The following is a 13,625-nucleotide window of genomic DNA, read 5'->3' on the forward strand; positions in this document are numbered from 1 at the left end:
AGAACAACTCATGGGTTATGAATACTTTCTGAAGGCACTTGTAGTTTCTACAGACCCTACTGAGTACTCCAAACTCCACTTTTACGTCAGCACAAAGTATAGTTTTTTCACTATAAACCAATATGTATTTCATAGACAGTGATTTGCGTTGTGGCCTATGGAATGGTTGTAGTTGGCCTGAAGACCCGACGTTGAACTGCATAGAATTCTACGTCGGGGAGAAATGAGCGTGTGGATAAGGAACGTTTCCTCTCACGACCTCTACAAGCCAGAATGCTGAATAAAATTATACTTTACCGGTTGTCCGTGGGGGTGGTCTTTTTGCAGGTAGGAACGTAAGACAAAATATACACAGAGTAGTGTTATCAACCCGAACTTCAGTATGCTGGTCTGTATATTGTTTGTATTTCCGGTTTTATGTTTCAAAACTGAAGCAATTTGCACATGACGAACACTTGCTCAATATAATGGAGCTTAACCGAACGACAAACATTTCCAGCTGATTGCGAGGAAACATGCTTTGGTCAACTACATGTGGTTACGTTTGGATATTGTTTCCATATTGTCCATCATGTGCAATGCATCAGCATGTTGAAAATACAAGTGACAGACCGGCGCCGCAAAAAAAAACAGTAAACAACGCTTTCCTGTCCACATCCTACCACCAAAAGGACCAACAGGATGTTCAACCGGTAAAATAAGTGTAAATATCATTTTATTCAACATTCTGCCTTGTAGAGACAATTGGGTCTTTTTTCCAGCGATTTCTTTCAGAATGATGTTCATGGGTAACCATGGAAACAGTCAGATTTTTTTTATGGAAGGTGTAGTAAAAGGCCAGCAACACTCTGTATTATTCAGCGACCCATGAAATGACACCATATACAGATTCTACAGACCCTACTGAGTACTTCCAACCCAACTCTTACATCGGCACTAAGAATAGTTTTTTCACTATCAGTCCAATATTGTCAACATACCAGTCTGAAGATTGTGTTTTTTAATAGTGGCCTTAAAATAATGTTTTTAAAACATATGTAAAACTTTTTTTTACCATAAATGTCTTATTGCATTTGCTTATAAGCACAAAACTATCGAAATAGATACAAATGTTATCTTTTGAATGAGTTTTCCACCTTACAATGTTTTTGAAATTGGGCTTTTATTTTGAAGGTTTCTTTATTACCGTATCTGAGTGACGCCATCTTCAGTGCTGCTAGCGAATAGTAAGTAGCACGCAGAGGAGTGAAAGATTAGTCTACGCAGAAGCACTGACAGAACTGTTCAAATACCGAAGGATGTTTTTTGTTGTTTTTTTGTCCCGGCACTCGACAGCAACATACGAGCGGATTATGATTGTCAAGAACTTGAAGAAACGTGAGAGAAGATAAAGGACCTAACGGTATACATTTAAAGTGCTTTCCGAATAGAAACGGCCAAAAGTCTCGTATCTGCTCTAAAGTTCCCGTGTGGACAGGGACGAAAATATATGCCATGTCTTTTTGTGACAGGGTTTTCTGACATTTATCATAAAACATATATTTTATTTACAGTTGATCCTTGGATAAAGGCATATCACCCAGTAGTCGCCTACCTAGCTACCAACGGGAAAAGTTGACTCCTCCGTGCTACTGCAGGTAATTAAGTGGTAAAACATTACCTGCTCATTCATTGCGTGGTTACTGTAACGTTGGCACAGTTGGGTCACTATGGGACTCTGTAGAGCATTTACAAAAATGAGGCACTTCAATTATTATAAGTAGTGCATCAATATAGCAGTTGTCAAAACACGTTTTGCTGACAACTTTGTTTAAATGGCTGTTTGGAACTCGTCTGGACTGTTGCCCATGACTTATGCACAAAGAGTCACACGTGTCGTAAGCAACAAGTGTAGACTAATGCCGCGTTTAAAACAACTGGGAATTTAAACTTACGGCACTTCCCAAGAACGCAGAGAGAAAGAAAATTGAGAAATAATATCAAAGTAAAACATGTAATAATAATAATAAATACACAATGAGTAACGATAACATGGCTATATACACTGGGTACCAGTGTCAAGTCTGCGCAGGGGTACGAGGTAATTGAGGTAGATATGTACATATTACTGTGGTTGGTCGGATGCCAAGCAGTTGCCATACCAAGCGGTGATGCAGTCAGCCCAGATGGTTATTATGGTGCAGCAGTAGAACTTTGTGGATATGATGGTCCATGCCAAATATTTTCAGCCTCCTAAGGGGGAAGAGGTGTTGTCGTGCACTCTTCAAGACTGAGTTGGTGTTTGTGGACCATGATAAATCCTTAGTGATGTGGACACAGAGGAACTTGAAGCTCTCAACCCACTACGCTACAGCCCCGTCGATGTGAATGAGGGCATGCTCTGCCCTCCGTTTTCTGTAGTTCACAATCAGCTCCTTTGTCTTGCTGACGTTGAGGGAGAGCCAGGTCTCTGACCTACTCACTATAGGCTGTCTCATTGTTGTTGCTGATCAGGCCTGCCACCATCGTGTCGTCTGCAAACTTTATGATGGTTTTGGAGTTGTGTTTGGCCACGCAGTCGTGGGTGAACGGGGAGTACAGGAGGGGACCAAGCACACACCCCTGAGGGGCCCCCGTGTTGAGGGTCAGATTGGTGGATGTGTTGCTGCCTTCTCTTACCACCTGGGGGAGGCCCATCCGGAAGTCCAGGATCCAGTTGCAGAGGGAGGTGTTTAGTCCCAAGGTCCTTAGCTTAGTGATGAGCTTGGAAGGCACTATTGTGTTGAACGCTGAGCTGTAGTCTATGAACAGCGTTCTCACATAGGTGTTCCTCTTGTCCAGTGCAATAGAGATTGTGTTGTCTGTGGATCTGTTGGGGCAGTATGTGAATTGGAATGGGTCCATGGTGTCTGGGATGATGGTGTTGATGTGAGCCATGACCAGCCTTTCAAAGCATTTCATGGCTACAAATGTGAGTGCTACAGGACGATGCTGTATTGGAGTACTGAGAACTAAATGCCCTACCAAAATTAAGTTACTTTTTCTGTTACTGAGGGGGATCGTCTTCTGATCCAGAGATGGTGTAGGTGACTTGTGTCAAATTCCCTCCTTTGTCTGGTGGATGATTATATGTGTCTGTTTTTGTTTACACAAGTGCCTCAGCATTGTTATGATTGCCATTCATGAGTTGATACTGTCCACAATAGCAGGCAGTTAACTTTGTTACTTCCTCACGTGTTACAGTGAATGCTAGGAGGTACAGTAAGATGGGAAATTTCAAATTAAGGTTGACGATACCAGCCCACCATTATGTGTGAAAAACCCTTTCTGCCCTTGCCAACTTGGATTGAGTCCCAGCTTGGGAAAACATACAGCACCTAATATCCTTTAGTGTGAACAATAGACTGTGTTGTTCCATGGCAAGCCAGGTCAAAACTGACTAGTCCCAATTAATTATATTTTCAGTCAAAATTCACAAGCCTCACTGACAGTCTTTGGGTCACAGATTTTTTTTTTTAAAGTTGAATTGCTTGGAATACTTCTCAGATGTCACCTTGGACATGGGCATTCTGTTTGCTCTTTCCCTTTCACTTTGCATATCATAAACATTTTATATGGTGGTTGGTTGATAGTTGATTTACACCTAAACTGTTTCCCAGAGGTATCTAAAAACCTCTGTTGTACTGCATTTTTTTAAATCAATCAAATTCAGCATGGCATTAGTGATGGGGGATAAAATCAATACAATTACAAATTGGGATTGAATTTTTTTACAGTATATCTTAATGACAATATCATTTTCGCGCTAGTTGGCTGTACCTGCACCAAAACTCCAGTATTTTTTTCCCCTTCGTAGCTTGTTCTCCATCTTATTTTATAATAGGGAGCCAATTTAAAGCACTTTTATTTCCATGACTGATCAAAACTCGTTTTCTCTTGTCCCTCTGCAGCAGGTGAGCAATATGTTTGGACCATGGAATAGCAATAAAATCACAGTATTGAATCACAATACATAGAATTGTGTAAATCGGAATACATATCTTATTGGCACGTAAGTACTGTGATAATATTGTCTCTTGAGGTCCCTGGCAATTCCCAGCACTGCATAGCATGTGTGTGGTAGTTTACCAGAGAGATGACTCAGAACTTGACCTGACCTGAGACTCTTTATTTGGTTGTGTTTCAGAGAGACACTCACCTCTTATTCATTTTGGGGAGGATTGGGAGGGGGGGGCAGCCAAGCACAAGCATACTTGTAAAGGAAATGTCATGTGACACCCTGGCCTTTGAAAACTTCCCTTTCCCTCAGCCGGCCGGAAGAGCTAGCAGGGGAACAGGTGTGACCCAGCTTTAGCCTGCCTGGGAAACACCACACAACATAACCTACTGCAGCAGACTAACAGGAAACTGAAGGAGACAATTGCAGACAGTAGATGTTGTTCTTTATCTTGAATTTAAACTTGGTTTCTTGGTTTATCAAACCAGTTGGCTGTTTACTGAACCAAGTTTTATTCAGTTAATCCATTGACTAAACTCTAACATTGTGGCATGATTAGAGTAGGTAGTTTAATTGTCTCATGTATAGGGTTACACATGTACAGTGAGCTCCAAAAGTATTGGGACAACAGTGACACACTTAGTTGTTTTGGCTCTTATACAATGACAGAGGTTAAAGTGAAGACTGCCAGCTTTAATTTGAGGGTATTTTCATCCATATCTGGTAAACCGTTTAGAAATTACACCACCTTTTGTACAAGGCCCTCCCATTCTAGGGGGGACAAATATCATATTCCCCCCCGAAATGCTAATCTCCTGTTAGTGTCATAGTGAGAGGTTAGCATGTCTTGGGGTATGATATTTGTGCGTCTGTAACGTTCTTACTCATCATTATTCACAATTCATTCAGGACTATCTGTAATCATGGTAGTGTCCACATTAATGTAACAGTGTTTAGAAACATATTCTATTCTTATTTACAATAAGTGACTCCAAATTCATACAGCATTATTTACCATTCATTTCTATTGGGCACAAAATAATGTGAAACACAACCAAAACAAACAAAAAATGCATCCAACAAGTTTGTAGAATCACAAGCTTGGCGTAATCATTGCATGGGACCAAATACTACACTTTTGACTGCTTTAATAGGCACAAGTGAATTTGTCCCTAAAAACTGCTGTCATTTCTAAATGGTTCACCCGATATGGATGAAAATACCATCCAATTAAAACTGACAGTCTGCACTTTAACCTCATAGTCCTTGTATCATTTAAAATCCAAAACAACACAAAATGTCACTGTCCCAATACTTTTGGAGCTCACTGTAATTACAGGTTACAGTGAAATTCTTGAGCTCCAAGTTCCAACATTACAGGACAAATGGAAATAAGACCTGGGGAGCAGGGGGGGATTGGAGTACCGAAAATTCCGGACTATAAGCCGGAACTTTTTTCCCAGGCTTTGAACCTCGCGGCTTAAACAATGACGCGGCTAATATATGGATTTTTCCCGCTTTCAATTTTTTTTATTTTTTTTAAAAACACATTCTGTGACGTGCTCAGTTTTTTTGGCGGCATGAAGCTTTCATTAGACCAATGAAATTGCCGAACGGGTTAAGGTCAAACAACTTTTTTGTTTACTGTTTAGATTAAATCAAGCGCTCTCAAACTTCCCATCATTCTGATTACGGTAGTCATTTTGTCACCCTCATCATGGCAAAGACACGGAGAAATGCATATGATGCAGCTTTCAAGTTGAAGGCGATTGATCTGGCTGTTGGAAAAGGAAATAGAGCTGCTGCACGGGAGCTTGGTATTAATGAGTCGATGATAAGACGTTGGAAACAGCAGCGTGAGGAATTGACTCGGTGCAAAAAGACAACTAAAGCTTACTGCAAATTTTTGATTTCTTGTTACAAGCCGTGTTTCGTTAAAGCCTGTGTAAAGTTAATTTGTTTCAATGTACCGGTAGGCACCTGCGGCTTATAGACATGTGCAGCTTATTTATGTTCAAAATAAAAAAAATCTGTGGGTGCGGCTTATTCAGGTGCGCTTAATAGTCCGGAAATTACGGTAGGTAACTGACTAGTGTTGGCTATTCAGCATGCTAAATGTCCATTGGGGTGGAGGCAGGGTAAAATGTCAGTTGGTGGGGGGTTAGGAGGGGACAAGGGGAGTAGGTAGCTGACTAGTGGTGGCTATTCAGCAGCCTGATCATCTGGGGGGTAGAAGCTATTGGCCAAGAACTGCAAAGCTGCTGTGTTTTTCATGCTCAAGAATGGTCCACCACCCAAAGGACGTTCCCATCCAGCCAACTTGACACAACTGTGGGAAGCATTGGAGTCAACATTGGCCAGCATCCCTGTGGAACGCTTTCGACACCTTGTAGAGTCCATGCCCATAATTGAGGCTGTTCTGAGGGCAAAAGGGGATGCATCTCAAGGTGTTCCTAATGTTTTGTACATTCTGTTTGATCTAGCTAGGGGTGTGCAGTTCAGTAGGGTTTTCGTAGGCCATTTTTCCATTTTTGATCATACGTTGCTAACTTCAGTAAGACCGCAAGGTAATAATGAATTTATCCACAAACCATAAATTATCTGCTATTAGTAAAAACTCAAGGTTCTTTGAAATTAATTCCTTTGGTGGACTGCACGGCCATTTGAGCCGCGACTTGCGTTACTGAAACAGGTGCGTCTTTCTTATCAATATCATTGTTCACCGTTTACTCCAGTTTCAACGGTGTTATTCCCTTTACAATGTTGAGAGATACAATTTAAATCTTTAGAAAGCTAACATTATTCCATTTTTAACCAGAAGATGCCCATATTTGGCACGTTTTCTTTTGCTTAAACTTGGTGGGTAAGCTTTTGTTGAACATGAAACAAAGTATGCTCCTAGACTGATGCATTTTGGGGCTCCCGAGGGGCGCAGCGGTCTAAGGCACTGCATCTCGGTGCTAGAGGCATCGCTACAGACACCCTGGTTCGATTCCTGGCTGTATCACAACCAGCTGTGAATAGGAGTGCCATAGGGCTGCGCACAATTGGCCCAGCATCATCTGGGTTTGACCGTTGTAGGCAGTCATTGTAAATAAGAATTTGTTCTTAACTGACTTGCCTGGTTAAATAAAGGTTAAATAAAAAATGAATGCACTAAGTCGCTCTGGATAAGAGGGTCTGATAAATGACACATGTAATGAATGTGTTTTAATGCAGGCAAATAAATGTTTTTGTTGCATATTTCAGTCCGGAACCTGCCTAGGTTTACGAAGAGTAAATGGCACACTAGCAGTTCACAAAAAAGCCTAAAATAGATGAGACTCCTATTATTCCAGAACTGCATCTTATGGTTGGAAAACATTTCCCTACTTTAATCAACCAGTCCATTTTGAATTTGGGATAAAGCTGCCATGATTTGGCAAGCAATGCAGCTTTTCTAAAATTTTAGCCATATTAGCATTGACATGAAAGCAATCAAAACACCTAAAAATAACCCATGGTATCAAGAACCAGATGAAACGAGACACTTATGATTCCCCAAATGGCAGTTTCTTGTCATTCTTGCTAGCAATCTGGCCATCCAGAATTACAACACACTGACTTCTGCTCCATTAAAGTGCGCACATCGTTTTCGTGAAGATGTCAGCTAACCCATTACATTTGACATTTTAGTAATTTAGCAGACGCTCTTATCCAGAGCGACTTACAGTAGTGAATGCATACATTTCATTTCACTTTTTTTTTTTTTTTGGTACTGGCCCTCTGTGGGAATCGAACCCACAACCCTGGCGTTGCAAACACCATACTCTACCAACTGAGCCACAGGGAAGACCATCTATCTATATGTGTGGTCTCATTTGAAATAGGCGGAGAATCAAGTGGCACTTCTTTCCAAGGAAATTAAGTTCAATATGATTTGACTATAGTTAATTACAGTGGCTGTAAAATATGCTGAACAAAAATATAAATGCAACACTTTCAACAATTTTATTTTTTTCATATAAGGAAATCAGTCAATTTAAATAAATTCTTTAGGCCTTAATCTATGGATTTCAGATGACTGGGTATGGGTGCAGCCATTGATGTGGAGGTCCTGGGCTGGCATGGTTACATGTGGTCTGCGGCTTATGGTAGAGGAATAAACATTCAATTCTCTGGCAACAACTCAGGTGGACATTCCTGCAGTCAGCATGCCAATTGCATGCTCCCTCAACTTGAGACATCTGTGGCATTGTGTTGTGTGACAAAACTGCACATTTTAGTGGCCTTTTATTGCCCCCAGCACAAAGTGCACCTGTGTAATGATAATGTGTTTAATCAACTTCTTGATAGGACACCTGTCAGGTGAATGGATTATCTTGGCAAAGGAGAAATGCTCACTAACAGGGATGTAAACACATTTGTGCACAATTTGAGAGAAATAAGATTTTTGTGCATATGGAACATTTCTGGGTTCTTTTATTTCAGCTCATGAAACATGGGACCAACGCTTTACGTGTTGCGTTTTATATTTCTGTTCAGGATATATATTGATAATGGAAGGAAGTGAAGGGCGCTCAACCAACGTGAGTCGAGGTGCAATCAAAAAATTATTGAAAAGGCCCAAGGCGCCCACAGGCTACCATGGTGAGCGAGCTTTGCACCTTTTTCATTTTCAATAAATATTGATTACCCATTTATTTGCTTGCAACTCGTTCTCTTAAAAGGTAGGCTGTATGCAAAACGTAGGTTAAGAGAAAGTGGAAGTGTCCACTGTCGTCATTCTTGCTGCTTCATGTTCAGTAGCCATACCTGTGAGATCAGGTGCGCAAGTGGTCTCAATTAAATAGAGTAGGCTGTAGTCTATGCATTGGCGGGGAAGCACTGGGAAGTTATCTTTGCAAGGATATGTACTTCCTAAATGATTAGGCTATAGTTTACTACATCGCCTAGAAATAAATATTGATCAACCATATTTGTCTCCGTCTGAAAATTGTCCCACTCCTAAAGGTAGGCTATAAAACGTATCTCAAGAGAAAGTGCAAGTCTCTCCAACTCTGCTCTCTTCAAACTATGTCTAGCCTATTGGTTGATATAGCCCAGTAATACAGATAGCCTAATATAATGGACCAGGTGAGAATCTCTGGTAATTTAACCTATTTCAGAGGTTATTTTTGCGCATTTCGATATTGCCTATAAGGCGCAAAATTGCTGGGACCATGGCTGGCAAGTGAGCTGCATCACATACACCTAAAATAACATTGCGGGACTACGGTTTGGTACGAGACAAGTTCTTGTGGTAGCGGGTGGGAGTCGGACAGACAGATGCTTGCTGGTGCGGTATGAAAGCTGCGGGTGCAGGCGGGATGAAGAAATCAGTCCCATGCAGACCTCTACTTTGGGGGACAAATTATGCTGTTTACATGCACCATAGGCCTCTGTTGTACTAGAACAAGTTTACTTTGAAGTGTGCTAGCCTAAATGGCCAATTATTCTGTTTAGTGATGCACCAATTATATATTTTTGGCCGATACCAATATCCGATATTTTCCTTAACAAAAAAAAAACGATATTGATAAGAGATATAAAAAAATTTTGCACCCTTTTTAAGCATTCTAGTACAGTTAAATAGTTAACACACACACATAGACCGCTGTGTCCAAGGCACTGCATCTCAGTGGTTCGAATCCAGGCTGTATCACATCTGGCCGTGATTGGGAGTCCCATAGGGCGGCGCACAATTGACCCAGCGTTTGGCCCGGGGTAGGCCGTCATTGTAAATTTGTTCTTAACTGACTTGCCAAGTTAAATAAAGGTTACACACACACCACACTGACCAAAAAGTTATTTTGTTGGCATTTACTTATGTTCCCATTACCAGTAAAACATAATCAAAACCTTTTTCTTTCACTTACTTGCTGTGCTGTTTCGTTGTTCAGTTTCATTCTCAACCAGGATTTCTCATACTATGGAACGCCGTTTGGGTTTTTGAGTGTCAAAAAAGATACACATCAAATAAGCTTGTTGACCAATCAGGACCTGAATTTGACTGTACGTCACATAATTTAACGCGTTCATTAATTATATTTACGTAGATATTACACATTGTTTACACTATCACTCGTATTTCATACGTCACAACGATTCGTTGATAGGTATGCTATGATGCTGGTAGAGTTGTCTTGCTACAGTGCTGGTCATTAAAAAAAAAGCTAGCTAGCGCATAGATGCAAACAATGTTCTTCCCCAAAAACATCTGTTTCAGTAGCTATAGTTAGTTAGCTAACTAATTATATAGCTAGGTGTCATCTAAAATGACCCTATTTCCTAAGACAGTTCTTATTTGATGAATGGTGCTCGTACCCATCTATGTGAAGCTAGCCACAATAAGAATTAGCCACAATAGTTTACTTTGCGGTTAGCCTTCAAAATAAAAGTATGTCATTGACAGTGACGCAAATGCATTCAAATAGTAGAATTATGTCATATTTGAATAGATCATGCTAAACGAGGTTGAAATGTTGTTATATAAAATCAACAGAATACAATAATTTGACAAATCTGAAATCACACTGGATCTATTATACTTTAGAATTGCATTAGGGGCATACAGTTGAAGTTTACATACACCTTAGCCAAATACATTTAAACTCAGTTTTTCACAATTCCTGACATTTAAGCCAAGTAAAAATCCCCTGTTTTAGGTCAGTTAGGATCACCACTTTATTTTTAAGAATGTGAAATGTCAGAATAATAGTTGAGAGAATTATTTATTTTAGATTAAAAAAAAAATTCATCAGATTCCCAGTGGGTCAGAAGTTTACATACACTCAATTAGTATTTGGTAGCATTGCCTTTAAATTGTTCAACTTGGGTCAAACATTTTGGGTAGCCTTCCACTAGCTTCCCACAATAAGTTGGGTGAATTTTGGCCCATTCCTCCTGGTTTTGGCCCATTGCTCCTGTCAGTTTTGTAGGCCTCCTGGCTCGCACACACTTTTTCAGTTCTGCCCACACATTTTCAATGGGATTGAGGTCAGGGCTTTGTGATGGCCACTCCAATACCTTGACATTGTTTTCCTTAAGCCATTTTGCCACAACTTTGGAAGTATGCTTGGGTCATTGTCCATTTGGAAGACCCATTTGCGACCAAGCTTTAACTTCCTGACTAATGTCTTGAGATGTTGCTTCAATATATCCACATCATTTTCCCTCCTCATGATGGCATTTTGTGAAGTGCAACAGTCCCTCCTGCAGCAAAGCACCCCCACAAAATGATGCTGCCACCCCCGTGCTTCACGGTTGGGAGGGTGTTCTTCAGCTTGCAAGCATCCCCCTTTTTCCTCCAAACATAACGATGGTCATTATGGCCAAACAGTTCAATTTTTGTTTCATCAGACTAGAGGGTATTTCTCCAAAAAGTACAATCAGTTGCAAACTGTAGTCTGGCTTTTTTATGGCGGTTTTGGAGCAGTGGCTTCTTCCTTGCTGAGCGGCCTTTCAGGTTATGTCGATATAGGACTCGTTTTACTGTGGATATAGATACTTTTGTACCTGTTTCCTCCAGCATCTTTTTTTCTGGGATTGAGTTGCACTTTTCGCACCAAAGTGCGTTAATCTCTAGGAGACAGAACGCGTCTCCTTCCTGAGCGGTATGACGGCTGCGTGGTCCCATGGTGTTTATACTTGCGTACTATTGTTTGTAGAGATGAACGTGGTACCTTCAGACTAGAGGTCGACCGATTTTTAATTGGAATGGCCGATTTAATTAGGGCCAATTTCAAGTTTTCATAACAATCGGTAATCGGCATTTTTGGACACCGATTATGGCCAATTACGTTGCACTCCACGATGTGGCTGCGTTGCAGGCTGACTACCTGTTATGCGAGTGCGGCAAGGAGCCAAGGTAAGGTGCTAGCTAGCATTAAACTTCTCATAAAAAACAATCTTAACATAATCACTAGTTAACTACACATGGTTGATGATATTACTAGTTTATCTAGCTTGTCCTGCGTTGAATATAATCGATGCGGTGCCTGTTAATTTATCATTGGATCATAGCCTACTTCGCCAAATGGGTGATTTAACAAGCGCATTCGCGAAAAAAGCACTGTCGTTGCAACAATGTATACCTAACCATAAACATCAACGCCTTTCTTAAAATCAATACACAAGTATATATTTTTTAAACCTGCATATTTAGTTAATATTGCCTGCTAACATGAATTTCTTTTAACTAGTGAAATGGTGTCACTTCTCTTGCGTTCTGTGCAAGAGTCAGGGTATATGCAGCAGTTTGGGCCGCCTGGCTCGTTGCGAACTAATTTGCCAGAATTTTACATAATTATGACAACATTGATGGTTGTGCAATGTAACAGCAATATTTAGACTTATGGATGCCACCCGTTAGATAAAATACGGAACTGTTCCGTAATTTCACTGAAAGAATAAACGTTTTGTTTTCGAAATGATAGTTTCCGAATTTGACCATATTACTGACCTAAGGCTCGTATTTCTGTGTGTTATTATATTATAATTAAGTCTAGGATTTGATAGAGCATTCTGACTGAGCGGTGGTAGGCATTCATTCAAACAGCACTTTCCTGCGTTTGCCAGCAGCTCTTCGCAATGCTTCAAGCATTGCTCTGTTTATGACTTCAAGCCTACCAACTCCCGAGATTAGGCTGGCAATGCTAAAGTACCTATTAGAACATCCAATAGTCAAAGGTATATGAAATACAAATGGTATAGAGAGAAATAGTCCTATAATAACTACAACCTAAAACTTATTACCTGGGAATATTGAAAACTCATGTTAGAAGGAACCACCAGTTTTCATATGTTCTCATGTTCTGAGCAAGGAACTTAAACATTAGCTTTTTTTACATGGCAAATATTGCACTTTTACTTCTCCAACACTTTGTTTTTGCATTATTTAAACCAAATTGAACATGTTTCATTATTTATTTGAGACTTAATTGATTTTATTAATGTATTATATTAAGTTAAAATAAGTGTTCATTGTTCATTCAGTATTGTTGGTGAGCGCTCAGGACTTCAGACTGGGGCGAAGGATCACCTTCCGACAGGACAATGACCCTAAGCACAGCCAAGACAACGCAGGAGTGGCTTCGGGACAAGTCTCTGAATGTTCTTGAGGCTCAGCCAGAGTCCAGACTTGAACCCAATCGAACATCTCTGGAGAGGTCTGAAAATAGCTGTGCAGCGACGCTCCCCATCCAACCTGACAGAGCTTGAGAAGATCTGCAGAGAAGAATGGAAGAAACTCCCCAAATACAGGCGTCCCAAGCTTGTAGCGTCAAAGCCAAGAAGAGTCCAGGCTGTAATTGCTGCCAAAGTTGCTTCAAGTACCGAGTAAAGAGTCTGAGTATGTATGTAAATGTGATATTTCAGTTTTGTTTATTTAGATTCATTTGCGAAAATTTCGAAGCCTGTTTTTTTTCTTTTTGCTTTGTCAAATCGAATCAAATTTTATTGGTCACATACACATGGTTAGCAGATGTTAATGCGAGTGTGGCGAAATACTTATACTTCTAGTTCCGACAGTGCAGTAATATCTAACAATTTGCCAACAACTGCCTAAGTCACACATCTACATGGGTAAATGAGAATATGTACATACAATATATGGATGAGCAATCGCTGA

At 40.4% G+C, this 13,625-nt stretch overlaps 1 protein-coding gene across 2 annotated transcripts in view; it reads left to right on the plus strand.

The window, feature by feature from the left end:
* The first annotated feature begins 1,209 nt into the window (after positions 1-1,209).
* The window catches only part of peak1 (pseudopodium-enriched atypical kinase 1), a 298,755-nt gene continuing 286,339 nt past the window's right edge, over positions 1,210-13,625 (plus strand). For both annotated transcript variants that reach the window (XM_014123825.3, XM_014123826.3), the window contains exons 1-2: positions 1,210-1,402; positions 1,554-1,637. The gene's annotated coding sequence lies outside the window, so the exon portion shown is untranslated. The remainder of the gene's footprint in view (positions 1,403-1,553; positions 1,638-13,625) is intronic.

This window comes from Salmo salar, chromosome 10 (genome assembly GCF_965601325.2).
Source record: "Salmo salar chromosome 10, fSalSal1, whole genome shotgun sequence".
NCBI lineage: Eukaryota > Metazoa > Chordata > Actinopteri > Salmoniformes > Salmonidae > Salmo > Salmo salar.